Source organism: Parasteatoda tepidariorum, chromosome 6 (assembly GCF_982258835.1).
Source record: "Parasteatoda tepidariorum strain Cologne lab strain chromosome 6, Ptep-v5.0, whole genome shotgun sequence".
In the NCBI taxonomy this organism is placed as follows: domain Eukaryota; kingdom Metazoa; phylum Arthropoda; class Arachnida; order Araneae; family Theridiidae; genus Parasteatoda; species Parasteatoda tepidariorum.
Window position 1 is genome coordinate 87,074,282 of NC_141760.1, and position 20,065 is coordinate 87,094,346.

Genomic DNA, 20,065 nt, shown 5'->3' on the forward strand with positions numbered 1-20,065 from the left:
AGCCATATCTAATAATAATAGACTCATTCTTCCTTAAATAAACTTGACTTAAACAATTGGATTTATAAACACATAAAGAGAGATAAAAATACTTTCATTTCTAATCTTTTAAAGAATATCAAAAGAATTAGACATAGACGTGTTTCAAAATTCTTATTTATAGCAACAAAGCATGTAAAATCAATTAAGAGATATAATACTTAAATGAAGTACAGAGTCTGAGATAATAGATTGTTTGAGATAAATAGATAACAATGACATATTTGTTAAGTGTCTTAATTGATTAAATAGAAGCTAATTATATGTTTCATTAATATTCATTTTATTTAAAAATGGTTTATTTTAAAACTGCCATTATTCATAGACTTGATTTATTTAATAAATTAGAATCTTTTGCAATCGAAAGTTTTATTCATAGCATTTAGCATTTTAGTTTATCTGTAAAAATATAATAATTTTTAACACCATTTCGAAAAGCAGATGAAAAATGCTTCTGGGTTTAATTTTATTTTATATTTGTTCAGTAGTTGATATCTAAATTAGTAATGTATTTCAGTAAATTATTATTTTTTTCTTTTGCTATTGTAAACTTAAATCTATTTCTAGAGGACACTTAAAAATATTATTGTTCTAGAGAAGAATTAAGATGCATTACTGTACCATTCAACTACTACGAGATTTCTGCAGTTTCAGAAAATATTTATCTTAATGCTAGAAAAGGTAATGTAGCTATATTTTAAGGAATATGAATTAAAATAATTTTGTTCATAGCGTCTCATAAAGGAATATAACGAATTATAAAGGGACAGAAAAAAAATTGGATACATAAAAAAGCTGTAAAAAATTCCGGATTAAATTATGGTAAAAAGTTCTGACACTCAGAATGCAACAATTGAAAAGAAAATCCATTTTTCCTCAAAATCCATTACCGTGAAGTTTTGTACCATAACATTTTACCGTAATGTTTATTTAATTGCAGTGATTCAGTGATCTTGCATTATATATTCTGCAAAATTTATGTTACATGAAACATATTAGTTCTGTAAAATTTTACTGTAAAAACAAAGTTTACGGTAAAAAGTACTGGCACTCTGAGTGCCAGTATTTTTCCCCCTGATCCGGAATTTTTTAAAAAGTAGACAAATAATCCTTCTCCTAAATTCGAATAAATTTTTTATTAAAGTAGAAATTTCTAAAGTAAACTATTTTTAATTCCCTTCAACTAGTATAATTATTTTTTTCTAACCTCAAATGCTGGAAAATATGCAATGTGGAGTTCAAAAGTCCTTTACAAGATTCCATTATCACCAAAAGAAAATTGTTAGGTTATAGTTTGGAAACAACATTTTAAAATAATACATTATAAAAGTTTGATGCAATAAAAAAAACCTAAGTAATTCGTTCATGCATGAAACAGTAAATAAAAATAACAAAAGAAATCTAAATACAAAATCGCATCAATTTATGGAGTGTGTAAATTGAGGGAGAAATCTATCAACATTATCTTCCGCGCCATTTAAAGGCAACTGAGATGCTGTGATTTGGCAGAAATATTTATAACCCGAAATGGATAACCGAATTTAAACTTTGCAAACCGTTTAACATTAACTTCATTTCACTGTTAAATGTGGGATAAATGTTACTCTTGCACGTATATATACTTCCATTCATACATAATCTTTGCAAACAGCTATCTCGTGATATCGCGTCATTTAGCCGACTGAAAGACATTAACACTCCATTTTGTGTCACATGAAATTCAAATTACCTTTCCTCGCCTCTTTGTATCTGTTACAATAGAGAGTTGTATTCCGTGGAATTTTTTTGTGAACCAAATGAAGCAGAATATTATATCGTTCTCTAAATGCCGAAATAAAATATCGAGAGTACTTCTGTTTTTCTCAAATAGACCGTGTAGTATTGTCTTTTTCTTTCTTAAATTTGAATTAAATTTTAATAAAAATAATATGTGTGTCTTATTAATGTTTATGTATATTATAGTCATAATCATTAGAATTTGCTTTTTTTTTACGTTTTAAGGATTGACAAAAATTAATTAAAATGGTGGTTTCATGAAACCAATTAAGTTAAAATTAACTCTTTTCTAGGCCACCTAAATAGGGCCAATGATAATCTGGCTTATTCAAAAACCATTCGTACAAAGATGTATTACGTATCTATATATCAATGGCTCGACAGCCTTGGCCTATTCAAGAGGTTTTTTCCAAGAAAACCTTTTCCTGCCAGCAGTTTCCAGTGTTTAGTTTTTAATACCAAATGGTCTTTTCTTAGGACATCTATCCATCTCACATTCGGCCTGCTTTTTTCGCGTACCAACTGGTCTGGCTTTAAAAACTCTATTTGTGGTACGGTCTTTATCCATTCTAATAACATGGAGTGCCTTTATACGAGGGTTGTAAATTAAATAGTGGCAACTTTACCTTGAAGCTCACAGAAGGGCGGGCATTCGCAAATAGGATATGGGAGCGGTGAGGTGGCGCTGTTGTCGATGTGTAGAGTGCAAAAAACAGTCGATCTGCTTAGAAGGGTTGTTGTTGTGTGGCGTTAAAGTGAGGAGTTTCGTTCTCACGCTCTAAAGCATGTTTTCAAAAGTTATCAGCTGTCGTGGCTTAAAATCGAGGTTGCCCGCCGCAAAAATGCAACAGAATGCTATCGAGGATTAGTGGAAGCCTGTGGCGCAAATGCTTTACCGTATAGGACAGTAGCACGATGGGTTCAAGCATCTCGTCTTTTTTGATTATTAAGCCTTTTGACAACATACTTTAGAGCGATGGAAACGAAATCCCTCACTTTAACGCCACACACCCAACAACTATCCTTCTAAGCAGATCGACTGTTTTTTGCACTCTACACATCGACAACAGCGCCACCTCACCGCACCCATACCCTATTTGCGTATGCTCAACCTTCTGTGAGTTTGAAGGTTAAGTTGCCAAGATTTAATTTACGACCCTCGTATATATATATATATATATATATATATATATATATATATATATATATATATATATATATATATATATATATATATATATATATATATATATATATATATATATATATATATATATATATATATATATATATAAGGTGATTTTATGCTATAATTAACATCCTAGTCCCCTTCCATTAAAACGATAAAATGGTAAAACAAATAATAGATTCTATGTTTCGATGCCAAACTAGAATAAAATAGTAACTAGTACAAATGCTAGCGTTGTCTATTCGCACTGTAAAAGAAGATAGCTAATGATTTATGCATAGATAATGACAAGTATAATCATATCACATTCTGTTGTAAACAAAGACTCAAAGCACGTAGTATAATAAAAAGGAAAGTAAAAGGTATTGGATTATGATTTAGCGATAAGATGTCACTAAATCGGGACACTAATTAGTATAAAAGGGTGCTCATGAAGATCTTGTTCATAACAAAAAAATCTTTTAAACAAGCTACTTTTTAAAATTAAAAAAAAAATAAGAAACTGATATAATCATCTTATCTCCAAAAAAAAGCGGTAAACAAGGACTTAATATTTAAAATCCTTCTTGGGAAAATCCATTTTTCAGACAAACAAATAAAATCTGCTTTTACCATACCTTGAATGATGGCGTAGGAACTGCAATTAGCATTTAGGGGAGCAAATCTTCAACCGGTCTCCTAACAAAATTATTAGTACCATATTTTTTTGATCACTGTTACTTCTCATTTCTTATGACTCACAAATCAAAATCTGCTGTAAGAAAGTATGTTAATTCGGAGGAAGTATGTTTCTGCTTATGATTTTGTCCCTTAAAATAACGCCTGCGCACGGAAAGTGTCATATTTTTGGCATTCCCCTTGGACCATTAAAATTGCATTTGAATTTATGACAATCCTGACTCTAGATCAAAAAATATTAAAATTCTTTTTATATATTTACTTTTATATTCTTTATATATTCTTTTTGTTTACTCTACGTCATAGATTTCAATGTTTTTAAAATTTCGTATCGAAATAATATACTTTATAAGTTATTTAAAAAGGTGACAGCACATACATGATGCGACTAAACCTTTTTTAAGTCCACTAAGTGCAAAATTAATTATAATTTAACTTTTGCAGTAACTTTCCCCTTGATTCATTTTTATTTATTTCATTAAATTTTCTATTCACTTTTCTCAAGTATATTTGCAATCTGACAATAAAAACTAAAATTCGCTTTTCTTAAAGGGGTTAATTCACGCTTTTTTGACTAATAGTTACGTATTTAAATTTTTGCTACATGATAGAAATTAAACTCTAATGCCTCTAAAACAATTTTGGTTTTCATTCCAATTGCATTTGAAGTATATTTATGCTTTTTTAAATTTTCTCCGTATCACTTTTTAGCCTTAGTACCTGCTCTTTTAGGTTAAGTTTTCTTAAAAATTAAAATATGATTTCAAAAGATAGTTTTTATTAAAATTACTTCTCCAATATAACTGAATTTTGTTACTCCCCATAGTTCTTACATTATTTCAAATGTTCATTTGAAAAAGAAATTGCAATAAAAATTTTCAATCAAGCATGAATTTTTTTTTTAAAAAGAATAAATGTTTACTCAGGTTACAAATCTACAATTTCAAAAAAAAATGCCGTTAAAAATGTTGGTTTAGAAAGTGCAATTAAAAAGTAGGGAAATAATATAGGCATAAAAATCATCTCTGCTACTAGATTAAAAAAAAAAAGAAACATCACAGTTTTAAGCAGAAAATTTTTCATTTTTATAGAATCTTATTCTATAAAACAGTACTGCAGAATCTTTTTTCTTTGTGGAAGTACTTAGTAAATTTTAATTAAATTAAATACTTGAACACCTTCTAAAACGTAATATAGCTAATGCTTATTAGAAAACAATAATGATTTCTTATTCGGTTTCTTTCAGTCTATTCTTAAACACGGTGTTCTTTCAAATAAAAAAAGGAAAACTTTCTTTTGTGTTTTTCTTAGCCTAACATTGGAGGAAACACATCGATTTGAAATCGTTGAACTACATTTGGCGATAAAAAAAAAGGGAGGAAAATAAAAACTTCACTTTACAGGGAATATCTTTATGGTACTATAGTTTTCGCTGTGTTGGATAAACTGATAGCAGTTTTATTCTACCTAGACTTACAATTTACTTTCAACTGAATTTACTTGAAGTAAAAACATGCGTCAGCAAATCAGTTTCATTTTCTTCCGCTTTAAAGGAAAATAAAATTTTATTTTTTGTTGACTAAAATGTTTGATAGAGGCAAGAAAGAGTTTTAAAACTCAGCATCTAAACATTTGAAATATTTTTTTTCTCTCTCTCTTATTCTTAGTTCGAGTTTTTTTTCCAATTTTTTTTTAAAGTTGGTATTTTGGCATGCATATTTAGAACTACATAAAATTCATAATAAATAAATTCAATTTTATTAATTGAGAAATAACTGCTAAAAATATATTACAACATTAAATTTGTTAAAAATGGGCAGGGGATACTATGAAATTAAAAAAAATTAAATTCTGATAATCAGTTCTAGAATTATTAATCGTAGAACTAGTTGTAAAAATTCAATGTGGACCCCTCTGCAACCTACAGAAGTACAACTTCTGAAATGAAAATTAATGTTCTTTGAAATCTATATTAATTTATGAACTTATCTCGAGCTTTTTTCGAAGTTCCAATTTGTCAGAATTTTTTTTCAATTTTAAATGTTTTCTTTTAAGAAATTTTATCCTTTTTTTGCCTTTCTTTACTTACTACAAATTGTTTTTTTGCCGAGGTAAAATAGTAAAACCTAGAAATTTGAAATCACGAAGGGGTGTAGATAAATTTCCATTTCTTCAAAATAATTGCAATTATAAAATAGTTTTTATTGTGAATGTTTTTCCTTAATTTATTCTAAATAAGGAGTAAATTTGTCGTAGAATGAAGATTTACATCACTCACGTTTGTAAGCTTACGCTGGAGTTGATGTCGAAAGTAGCAAGATGGAGAAAGAAACTTGATGTTGTCAAATACAAATCTTAAAATTTATGTTGAAATTTTTTAAAAATGTAGAAATTTATTGAAGAGAGATAAACACTGCTTTCGATTTGAACAGTTATAATAATACTGAGTAACTCGTTACGGAGTCAAAAAAATAATTTTCATTCATTTCTTTCTAATCTGAACTCTTTCTGTATTTCTTCATTTCCATCTTTTTCAAGTACTGTTTGATCATTTTTCAAATTCAGTTAGTCATTCATTTCGTTACAATTAAACTTGTAACAAAATATTCTTACATAAATTTACAACAACTATTTAGTTGATTAACAAAATGGTCTTTATTTTTGCCAAAAATATCTTTCTTAGAGCAAAACAAAAATGAACGCAGACAGGATTAGTGAGCGGACAATGGGTGGACCCTTCTAGTACATTATAAATAAAAAGAAAAAAAAATCTGCTACTTAAAACAAAGTTTCATTCTTTATTTGTCAAGAATTGCACTAGTTCACTTCTAGAGAAGAATTACAAAATCAAGTAAAATACTTTTAAATCAAAATACTTATCGAATTTTATGGAAAGTTGTTATTTTCTAGTTATTGACAGTGAGATCTCTCTGTTTGTTGTTTATTGTATTTTATGAAGCTTGAAAATCACCATCTTAACCGCGAGAGACAATGCCTGTTCAAAGGAAATTCCTGCTTACAGTATGGATTTTGAATAAATTCCAGTATGGAATTCCTACTTTATTTTTTATTGCTAACAATGTATGGATATCAGTCAGGCGTTAATGGTGTTTGAATTGTTACTGGTATTGCTTAAAACTTTCTTTAACAGTGTTGCTCAGCATATTAAGATTTTTTGATGTATGTCATAATGCAATTTTAGATTGCTAGTTAATTTCAACGAGCTAGCATTAATAACTATTAAACGACTGGTAACTTAACCATAGAAACAGTATTCATGCCAACATTTTGTGAGTTGTACGGAAAATGACATTGTATAGGATTTAATAAAATTATATCAAGAATAATTATATCTTAATTCAATAGCAATCTAGTTTCTTCATAACAGATTGATATACAGTGCTCCAAAAAATACCTGGACCACCCTGAATATCTTTTGATCTAATGAACTGATCTTCACGTTTTAGTTCTCAAACTTAATTTTTTAAAGGGGTGACCTCAAATATGATAATTAATTAGTAAAGGCGACATTCAAACACGAAACGTAATTCTCTGGGTAAGCATACCTTTTTTTCTGCGAATTCGGATTTCTGACTCCAAAAATAAAGGGGGTAGCCCAAATCTGGGAAATATGGTCCCTATAGTTTGCTCAGAAGAGTGATCAAACGCTTGGATTTCTTAACGTTAATTTTAGTTTTTGCGTATTTCGCCATATCTTGAGAAACTTTTAAGCTAATTTAAAAATTTGTACACTCAATTATAAAATTCCTTTCTCCTGAGATAATTTTATACAAAAAATAAATTAGATCAAGTATTTATTCCTTTTTAATTTTCTATTTAATAATAGCAAAAACAAATTCGAATTACAAGGTACAAATTTTTTACATTATTTTAAAGTATGCAATTTTACATGGCAAAATATAAAATTTGAGCGAAACCGGTTGAATAGTTCCCGAGAAATCAAATTTTAAAAATACGACTTTTGTTTTTAAATTTGATTTCACAAGAACTATTTGACAGATTTTGTTTTGTAAAATTACGTGCTTTAAAATTATGTAAATTATATACCTTACGATTCCAACTTTGTTCAACCATTATTAAATGAAATAATAAAAAATAATAAATATTTATTAAAATTTATTTTTCACAAACAGTTAATGAGATATGGCAAAATACACAAAAAGTAAAATTAACATTAAGGGGTCCAAATTTTGGATCGCTCTTCTGACCAAATTATCGGGCCCATATTTCGCACATTTCGGCTACCCCTTATATTTGGGCACCAGAAATTCAAATCCGCCTAAAAAAGCTATGTTCGTTTGGAGAAAGTACGTTTTTATGTCTTATTTCGTTATTTGAAATATCGTCTGCACTAATTAATTATCATATTTGATGTCACCCTCTCGAACCATTAAGATTGAGTACTAGAATGTGAAGATCCGATCATTGGATGAAAAGTTATTCAGGGTTGTCCGTTTTTTCTTTTGCTTCAAAAAGATTCCTTTTATTTTTGAACATTTAACCAACTTGAATGTAAGTAATATTTTATTAACTAAATAATATTGCTGCTAGTTTATTCATATTAATTCCATGTCCTAATGAAAGCCACCGGATTTCTTCATTCTTTTCATTTGGCTGTTTTATGTTGAAACTATGGAATTCCCAATTGTAAAGTTAAGATTAATTCATAAAAAATACAAAGAATAATGATCGAAATCTCTTCCCTGGTAAAGATTATTCGATTGTGTTCCATACGAAACAGTTTTTTAATAAATACATAAAATTAAAACATACTTTTTACGGGCACTTATCCTTGAGTTAACAAATAATGAATTTGTGTGAGATAAGATTCAAGGATATTCTTAAATTTTTGTTCACAGAGAAAAATCTAATAAAAACAAAATGTGCAAATAAAAAGACAAAAAAGATTTACAACTAATAACTAAGAGTTAAACTATCGATTTAATATCCTCCTTAATTTAGAAATCAAGATTTAACTGCCATTTTGTACTAAATAAGTGGTGAATAGTAATTCAACTGCCTTTAAAAAACAAGTTCAAGTTCTTGTAGCATGTTTTAAAACTAGTACACATTCAGCTTATTTCTTCTTTCAAGCAGAAGACACCACAAATTAGACAATAGACGCTTTGTCGTCTAAAAAGGAACAAAATGAAAGTTGATCCATTGTTTAAATAAATACACTACTGTCCATTAAAATTGTTACACCAGAAAGGAATGCAAATAACAGAATGATATTTATTGGGCGCATGCATTATAGTTGGAAGAACAAGTGATTAAATTTTCAGGATATTTTGGATCATAAGGAATCAGTACTCAGAGCAGCCTCCCCTAGCAGGAATAACAGCAGTTATTTTCCTGGACTTCTAGTCAAACAGAGATTATATAGCATGGACGGGTACAGCATTGCATGTAGCTTCAACATTATGCTACAATTTATCGACCGTAGTGACTAACGAGTGGTGGTGTGCCAGCCATTCTGTAACCACTGACCAGAAGTTTTCAATTGGTAAGAGATCAGAAGAACGTGTTGGCCAGGGCAACAGACGAACATGTTCTGTGTCAAGGAAGGTGTGGAAAAAACGGGCAACATGCGGTCGTGCATTGTCCTGCTGAAACATAGGGTTAGGGAGGCCTCGAAGATGAGACAGAGCAACTGACCATAACACATCAGAAATGTAACGGCTGCTTTTCAAAGTGCCGGCAATGCGAAAGAGGGGTAATCGTGACATGTATCCAAAGGCACCCCGTACCATTACTCCAGATGATGGGCCAGTATGACGATGTGGAATGCAAGCTGCCAATGGGCGCTCTCAACGGTGCCGCCAAACACGGATGCTGCCATCATGATGCTGTATAGAGAACCAGGATTCTTCTGAAAACACAACGTCATCCCATTCGTGCGTCCAGGTTCATTGTTGATCACATCATTGGAGGCTCTCCTGCCTTTCATGCAGCGTCAAGGGCAGTCGAAGCCATGGTCTCCGTGTTGACAGTCCATGCTGCTGCAAACGTCGTCGAACTGTTCGTGCAGACACTTGTTGTCTTGTGAATGACCCCATTTGTTGACTCAGGGCTCGTGGGGGGCCGCCGAGATCCTGCACGGCGTTCCATATGACCGCCATGAACCAATCGATTCCATATTCTGCTAACAGTTATGGGAACTCGACCAACGCGAGCAGAAATACTTCGGTATGATAAACAGAAATCCCGGTAGGCCACAATTTGTCCTCAATTAAAATCAGACACGTGCTGGTAGGCATTTCTCCTTTAAACACGAGGCACACAAAGAAAGACTTTTTTTCCCAAGAACAACGCTCAATTTCAATTTATTTATGACAAACTTACTGTCAAATCTCTTCTTTTTACACATTGTAGGTGTCGCTACCGCCGCCTGGTTTGGATGAATTCGCTGTTATGCTAATCCTTTGCATACCACTAAATGCTTTATCCGTCCTGAAAATTGCACGTTCGCGGTGTGTCGCCTTCCTGTTGTATCTATTTTAATGGCTAGTAGTGTATATTATTGTATTGTAATAGTTTTTTATACAAAAGTTTAAAATTATGTTTCGTGGGTCTCAATTACCGATGAAAGAAAATTTAAAAGAGGACTTAATATTTCACTTGAGAATTTCCCCGAAAAAAAAAACTATTCTTGAAAATTGGAAAGAAATCTTGGAAGGAAAAAAAAAAAAAAAAAAAAAAAAAAATATATATATATATATATATATATATATATATATATATATATATATATATATATATATATATATATATATATATTTAACTTTATAAATTTTAACTTTATCGAGAAGTTAATTTTTTTAAAAAAGAATGAACTACTTATTTTGTTAGATCTATTTTATCAGAATAATGGCTATTGTACAGTAACAACGCGTTTTTAATTCGACAAATGTAGACATTGTCTTCTTTAAAAAAAACTAGTTTGATGGATGCATAAGTCTTTGGTACCTGATACAGTTTAGTGAAAATTTAATAAATTTAACCTTTGTCAGATTCTATTTTTTTTGCACTGCCAATAAAAAAAAAGAAATATTTAGTGATAAAAACTGAAAATCGACTGAAATATTAAAAAATAGTTTAGCTTTTGAAAGTTCGGAAATAAAAAAAATAAAAATTATGACTAAATGTTGAAGAACTTTTAAATCACAAAATATTTCCTAAATGCTGGTACACCTATTTATGTATTCCAAAATCGGCTTTATGCAATTATGGTGCGATATCCAGTTGAGGGTTGGACATAACCAAATAGGCTTATTTAACTGAGAGACGGACTTCTAAATAAATTATTGTTGCCATTTATCAGAATGCATCCATACACAATATGATGTGATATCTATTTGAGGATTGGACACATAAGCAGTTAGATTGACTTACCGGGGAACTGGTACTTTTGAATAAAATATTGTTGCCATTTAAGAGAAATCATGCATACACAATATGATGTGATATTTAGTTACTGTTTGGACATAACCGGATTGATTCATATAACTGTGAACCGGTTGTTTGGAATAAAATATTGTTGCCATTTATCATAATACATCCATGCGTAATATGATGTGATATCTAGTTGCAGGTTGAACATAACCAGGTATATAGATTAAACTTAGAAGCAGTACTTTAGAATGAGCATTGTTGCCATTTATCAGAAATCAAATGAATCTACTTGCAGAGAATGAAAGAGTGGAATGAATGACATTTTTAGAGATTTAGAGATGGAAGTTCGTTAAAGATGTATGAAATTATTTAAGGATGAATGAGACAAATTGTAGATTATCTAATTATCAACATTAGCGATTTGGAAAAGTTCTACTAGAAAATATATGATTCTTTAATACTGATTTCATTCTGCAGTTTCTAATTATTTGTAAATTTAATTTTGGTAAGTTCAATTGATAACGCTTAAAAAATTCAAAAAAGAAAAGTGAAAAGGAATGTATGAAAGATATTTTGTGGAGATAATTAAAATTATTTAGACAGTGTATTCTATTTGTTTGTAAACGACAATGTTTTGATTAATTTGATTAGAAAAGATGATTTCTACACCATACCACGTTCTGTAACTTTTCTTTGCTTTGAAGATATTTTTTGGTAAGTTCAACATCTGATAACGCATCAAAAAAATTCAGACATGATAAATGAAAGAGATTTGTGGAAGATATTTAAGAAATGGATGAAAATATTTTGAGATAAGAGGTACAGGTTTGCAACAATTCAATGCTAAAAGTTTTAAAAAAATGTTACAAAACTTGTTTTTTACTCAACCAAATTTACTGCGATTTCTTTAATTGGTAGAAAATTTATTTGTGGTAAATTCAACAACTGATAACACATTTTTTACCTGTTATTTAAATTATTGAAAAAAGTTTTGCGTCATTTTTATAACATTTTATGCCTTATTTTCCGTTAAATTTGGTTGTTGGATGAAAAATTGATCATGTCTATCTCAGTGTGTTTTATTTAATTGGACAAAATCTACTTACCCGGAAAAAATACAGTAGGTAGGTATTAATCTGTTTTAGGATCAAAGTATGGTTACTGTAAAACTTTTAAAAGCACATGAATATCGATGCAAAATATATAACTATTTTCGAGGAATATTTAACTAATTTTTTGAATTTAATGCAGTTTGCTATGTAAAATTTCGTTGTATAACGTACCATACATTGTGTGAATATCTTGAACAGCAACGATTTTGTACACATTTGTCATCGTTGTATTAAGAGTTTTTCTTCTTATTTTCCATCTTTTCTATAGCTTAGATTCTCTTTTAAATTACGTGCTGTTTCAAACAGATTGTAAAAATGTAAATGGAAGGATACGTTTTAGAAAAATTCATGTATAAATTTTTAAACAATAACATTAAGGTGGAATAAGCCTGAACGTTCGTCTTGGCTAGAAATAATTAAAAAAGGGATGCTTATACAAAATAAAAATATTAATTAAAAAAACTATTTTTATATGGTTCTTTTATTTAAATATTTTGATCTGTACGCACAAAGGACTTAAAATCAATTACCCAAAAATGCAAAGATTAATAAAATAAAAAGAGAATTAAATAATGGACGAAAACATCAAACGGGACAGAATACATTAAAAAAAGTAAATATTAAATCTGGCTATCTAAATATTGCCATTCATTATTTTCTTCTTAATATTTTTTCCATGTGTATTTTGCTTAAAAAATAGTATTAAAAGCATTTGTAGAAAATTTAAATTACTTCACGCTTCATCCTGAGTGCAATTATAATTTTATAATTGCGAAACGCAAGCACCTTACTTTAAAAATTTCAATAATTCATTTTAATGACGTCTCAAGTGTGCCGTTATTTTGAATTTATCGCAATTTCTGACGTCAGTTTAACTTATTGATCACATTACATAAGAAGATACATTAATTCATTCCTCAAATTTTATATCTTCACTTTATTTGAAGAAGTTGATGAGAAAAAGGTCAAATCATGCTTGCCTTTAAAAAAGTATTATTTCTTGGAATGGAAATGATTAAAAACGATTGATTGTCACTTTAAATTATTAAAAAAGGAAAAAAACACAGACAAAAACCTGCTGATATTAACTATTTCTCAATTACATGTGGCTTATAACTTCTCAAAATAAATAAATAAAACAAAATTGTTCAAATAAATGAATAAAATGCACCGACAATATACAAAAATAAATTTGAAGTGTTTTAAACGAAGTTTGAAGCCCAGAATAATCAAAAATTTATTAATTTAAAGTTAAAGATGTTGAAATGTTCTGAAAAATTAATAATTTAAAATCCATTCTTATTTTTCTAAAATGTATTTTTACCCTCTTATTTTAAATGCTACAAATTACGAAATTAGAAAAAACCTATCTACAAATTTGAAGATGCGTATTGCATATTTATCGATTTGTGTACCATCAATGAGACACGCAAAAATTAAAATACAAAAATAGGCATTAAATTAACTTTTGATAATTTTTTAACTTACCACAATTGTAAAATTGTACAGAAACGTTAGAATTTTTATTTCAATTTTTAAATCACAAAAGTATGCAGAGATAGTGAAACATTTTCAAAACAATTGAATTTATAATTTTTAAACGTAATTCACATATATTAAAATGCAATGAAAATTAATTGCATTTTTGCAATTGTGAATTTTAGTTAGTGTTTGTTTAAGATGTTAAAATATAATGAAAGCATATGAGCAATTTAAATCCTACCTTAGCAATAATTTAGAAAGTGAAGAATTAAATTGTAAAAATAAATATACGAATCTGCTAGATGCGTTTTTCAAATATACTTAAAATACAATAAATTAAAATACAACAAACTGGAATGTAAAAATATATATTAATTTTCACTTGATGTGTATTTCAAATATGATTGAAATACAATAATTCAAACAAATAAATTCTATTAATCAATCAAATAAATTTAAGTGAAATTAGAAGACAATAAAATAAATATACTCCAATTCATACTAGCACTAAATATTAAAGCACTAAATATTATTTAGACACAATAAAGAATTTTCAAAAGAAAATAAATGTAAAATTGCAATAAAATGAAATATAATTTACTAAAGCTTGTTACTTTATTATTTTTAAGTTCATCACGCTTTTAGAGTGCTAGGAATTCTTTTTTTTACAAATTTCATGCAAAAAGCAAAACATAGTTGAATGAAGTTTCTTCAGTATTAGTTCATAATGAATAAACTACGCTATCTTGAATTAAAAATAAATATATTTAACGCATTTAAACTCTTTCACTACAACTCACTCAATAAAAACTACAAATATTTTAACGCATGAAATATTTTAAATGCGAATCTTGTTTGAGTGCACTCCATTTATTTAATTATTTTAGAATTTTGTATGCATAATTTTAAGAATTGTTTTTAAATTGCACTGAAGTTTCTTCAGTAATTCTGCTTCAAGTAATTTTAATACATTTCGTTAGACAGATAAAGATAAATATTCCGAATTTGAAATAATACCATCAAAAGAGTTTTTTCTGAAACATAGAATGAATTATACTTTTATAACATTTTTGGCAGATTTAAATTGAAATGTAAATTATCTTTTCTTTAAAATTTGTCAAAGATGTCACTGTGCACGGTTTTTGATAGCTAGATTTCAATTTAATTATCCATTTGTTTTAAGACTCTTAGTTATTTCATAATTTTGTTGCTTTGAGTTTTTAATGAAAAAATGGTTTTAAATCTTTCATGTTGCTTATTTGATGCAGATCCAATAAAGTATTAGACGTTAAAAGTTACCATCGTTAAATTGCTAATTAAGCTATTTTTAGCTTCAAAAAATTATTTCCGTTTAAATTGTCTGTATAGTTATCTTTTGTAATTTACGATTATAGGATTTTTGTATATATAAAAATTGCATGCTTTTTTTTTTATAATTGACTAAAATCTGTTGTTCTATTCTTGGAAATAAAACCAAAAATTTCCGTACTGTGTGATGACAATTCAGACAAAAAGAAACGCAATTTTTGTTATTAAAACGAAAACTTATGGTTTTTAAGCGATTCATTAGGTAATTTTTCTATTCATAAAGTAAAGGTTTACCGGAAATTTTGGTTTTTAAAATTATAGTTCTTATTACTACGCATTTAGAAAAAAACTGAAAAGTAAATTTAACAGAATAAATGGTTATTATACCATGATTTATGATATCCTAATAAAATTACCAAATTTGATGACTTATTGTAAATCATTTGATAATTTTGCAAACATTATTACCACTGCGCCTTGGTAAAATTTACCTAGATTTTTGGTGTTCCTATGGATCCAGACACGCGATTAAATTGCAAGATATTCTGGTAGTTTTGACAATAATTTCCTTCAGTGTACAATTATTTTCTTTAAGCTGCAATCTATATAAATCACAATTAATTCAAACTTAAAGTCTGCATCAAAAAAGGCAGCTTTTGTACGTCGTACTTAAAAGTAAGCACAGATTTTTTTAGGTTATGAGAGATAGCAATAGCTGTTTTGATATCTAAACTTAATTATGCTTACATTTTGTGATAAAATAATTTCCTAAAAAAATGCGTAATAAAGCATATGCTTGGTCACACAGTTTACCGCTTTATTGCACCAAAAGGTCCTCCATTTATTTCTTGAGGTGAATCAGCATTTGACGGTCTATCGTATTCTCGATAACGATCATAACTTTCTTGTTCTTTATGTCTGAATTTAAAAGCGCGTCTGGTTTGTCCGATGTAGCCAAGGCTTCATTTGCAAGATATGTTACAAATGCCCCAACGATGTTTAATACTGATAGAATCTTTAAGAATTTAAATTTATTTTTGATAAGATCTAAAAATGAATTGATACCAAAATGAGAAAGGGTATTAGGAATTTTGTATCAAACAGGAGAAAAAAGACCGGTAAAATAAACATTTCATTTGTAGCTAAGTTACTCATTGTACCCATATTAATATTATTTAACCTGCAGCAATTTCCGTAACGCCAATAGTGCTTATTGCCACAGTTACATATGTTTGGCGTGAATAATAGCTAAGTAGAACTAGTACCATTTCTCTCTTTTTGTTTTTTAGTACATAATTTATTTTATTTTTACCAATAATTACTGCCAAAATTAATTGAGCATCAATGGTGCCAAAGATAATTCGGCGAGTTTTTATTTTTTTCATGTAGTACTACCACTTCTAAATAATTTGTTATTTAGTACCTTGCAAATTTGTTTTATTTAGTACATATTATTAAAATTAATCAATCATAATTTTCATCAATAATAAAAAAGCAGTCTTTTTACTTTTCTTCTAAACAAAACTTTTCTATGTATTCATTAGGTTTGGTCATCAGTTCATAACTTATTTTTATTTTAATCGGACATGTGCAACGGTGGGTCAGAAAACCACGTTCGACGCACACGCGTAATGTCGCTTGCAGGTATCCAATTAAATCTCATTCATAACTTGATTCAGCATTTCAATTTACCCAAGTCTTAACGCTGTAACGTTAACACTTAATTACCAGTCACGTCATTAGGCACAACCATGTATTTAGTTGCAAGTACCCAATTGTCGTTAATTTCGAATAACTTAGTTTCATATAAGCCCGTTTTAAAAGTATTACTATAAACCAGATGAACTCATAGTTTCAGATAACTTTCAAAACTTTAAATTGGTAGCGTAGTCCTGCTACCGTGTTTACGATTTTCTCACAGTTTATCTGGTATAGCGAATAAATAATAATTATGATAATTAAACATTTAAGAACGTCTATTAAACTCTCTTTTTATTAATGAGAGCTATAAGCCAGCGAAAATTCACTGATAATATATTTAAATCGTTTGATGAAATATATTCGTCTATAGTTTATTTTAAAACAATGGCTTACACTTTATCAATGAAAATATTCGATTTTTCAAACTATTCTGCCAAATGCTCTAATTGAAAGTTTCAAAAAAATTTTTGGATAGCTTTCTAAAATTGACCCTGGCAGATTTTGTCTTAAATTCAGGAAGATCGAACAAATTCTCCCGCTGCTTTGAGAAAGACACCCACATTCTTCATTTTATTATATATTAATATATTAAGATAATAAATTAAGATAATATATTAATATATGTTATGATGAATTACCTCTATTTCATTTGCTCTTCTGGATAAAATTCATTCATTTCAAAATTTATGGCACATCGTTGGTTGCAGTAGTTTCCTCTTTATTACGACATAATTTAGATTTATTTAATTATTGAGGAAAGAAAAGTGCCAAAATAGTCAATTTAAAAATTTTTGTTTCAAATGTCGATAAAAAATTATTTTTAAAAAAAGTCCTAATTTCTACTCTATTTCTTTGTTATGAAGAATTACATTGCTTTTCTCAATTACTTTTTGTCCCTTTTTAATTTCTCACTTTCAAATACGTTTGTGATCAATTTACCTCAGTGAAATGATATAGAAATTCCTTTTCAAAAGCAATAAGAGCATCAAATTCAAAAATGATAAAATGGAGTTTCCTTTTTCCACAGTAAACCTTAAAGCTTTTAGATTAATGCTTTTGTGATCAATTAAAGCATGCAATAAGTCGTTACACAAAAGAAATAATTTCAAAAAACGTTAACTGCTCTATTCCTAAGAAAATTAGAGAATTAAAATTAGAGAGCTCGTAAGATCTTGAAACTTAAACGAAAAAGAAAACCAAACAGTATTTTTATAAAAATAAATTAAATCCTGAAAGAAATTCATCTTTAATTATTTCTTTTTCTATAACGAACTTCTAAATTTAGATATTTGCGTAGTCATTTAATTAAAATTTGAGTAATTCCATTGGCAAAAAAATGTAATTTCAAAGCTCCGAATAAAATGAAAAATTCCCAATAAAATCAAAGGTGATTGCAGAGAAAAATACAATTTATCTGAGTAACTATCTATTACCGCAATAGAAATGTATAAAGCTTATAAAATAAGCTCCGAAACATCTAAAGCTTTTATTCATTATCAAAAATTGAAATAATTTTATTGTATATCAGAATGCAAGTGAGAGAAAGAAAAACTTCATTTGTTAAATCAAATTTCGTAAGTAAAAAATATAGCTAAAATCAATTGCTTCAGTTATGTTTAAAAGAACCGTAAGAAATTTTTAAATGATTTTATTTTATAGCATAATTATTAAGACCAAGACAGCATTCTATGCTAATGAATTTAAATTTCACAATTATTTTTAAACAATTTAAAATAAATTATGTAACATCGAAATTAATTTCAAAATATGCGTTTGAGAAATGTGATATTTCTCTTTATAAAGGCTTTATCATTCATCTTAATCTCAAAGCTTTGACTTCCTAACTTATATTACCAAGTCAATTATTTTACAAATTAAATTGCAATTTAATACTATCTGGTCAATGTGAAGATATCTTTTTGCTAATATTGTTTATTTTCTTTAGTTTTTGTAAAGATATCTGTCTAGTTTTATGGAGGGATTCGACCGTAGCAGAATAAGGATTTCTGGTACATTTGCGCTTCTTGCAAAAGAGGTTTCTTCCAGAGAGTGTGAACAAAAATAATTAAAAATAAAGAAATTGTTGCTTTATTTACGAAATGTTTTTAGAAGATACAAATATATGCCGAAATAACTAAACAATAAGCAGCAACAACATAATGAAGCTTTATAGATCGGAAGGCATCCACTTTAATAATGAAGATTTTTGTAAAAGCTTTGCAATTAACTAACTGTTGGACTGAAGGGCCTCGAGACATCTAAGCTCCCCCCCCAGTCCAAACGCCAAAAATATTAAATAAAAGTGATTGATTTATTCCCAACCGACAGTTAGGAGCATAGGAAGAAATCCTTATTTGGCGATTTATCGAAAAATAAAATAACCAAAAACTAAGTTAGTCTCGCGTTATTAATGTTTGAATTTTAAATAGCTCGGCTTCATCACCAAAAACCGTAAAAATTAATATAACCCTGTAGGAGAAATAAAGTTGGTTAAGCATTAAAGAATTAAAAATAGATTTTGATGTTCGATTTGGCTACAAGAGTGAATAAATGAGTTATGTATTTGTATTGAATAAAACAGCTAACCTTTGCATTTATTGTTAAGAAAAGAATAAAATATTTATATTTTCTTTAAATAAAATGTAATAAAAATTAAATAATTGGTTTAATTTAGTTACAATTGAATTAAGAATGATTAAAACAAATTAAATTTAAGAAATTAACGAATTTTTATAAGCTACGAAATATGTAATGCCTATTCTGGCAGCACAGTCACCTAATTTAGTATTCTACTAAACTTTCTTTCGCATGGATTTGCAATTAAATACTTTACATTACATGGATTACATGGATCACCTAACTTGACTTACGAAACTGTATTACTTACTGATTTATAATTTAATGCTATTTGCTGATGTTTGCGTAGACCTTATACAGTACACAAAAAATTTTCTTTCATATTGATTTTTAACTTATACTTTCCAGTATTTGAGTTGGTCATCTGATTTTAGTAGCCTTCCTGTTTTTACATATCGATTTGTAATTTAATGTATTTTCGAACTCTTATTAAAAAATTATAACAAAGGTAAAACTTTAAACAGTGCAGTAAAATATTGTATACATTTAATCATGAAAATATACATAGAATTTGCTTTTTATTTATGTAACTTTTTTTTTGTATTTTTCCTTTTCTAAGGAGTTAAACAATGAATTTTTAATATTATCTCAACCATTTACAAAACACATTTTATAGATTTTTTAAAGTTAGTTTTTTTAATAGACTTTAAAAGTCTGTACTTGCTTTTGCAGAGTTGCCACGAGCTCTATACATTTATAATGATAGTTAATTAACGTAGTTAATTAA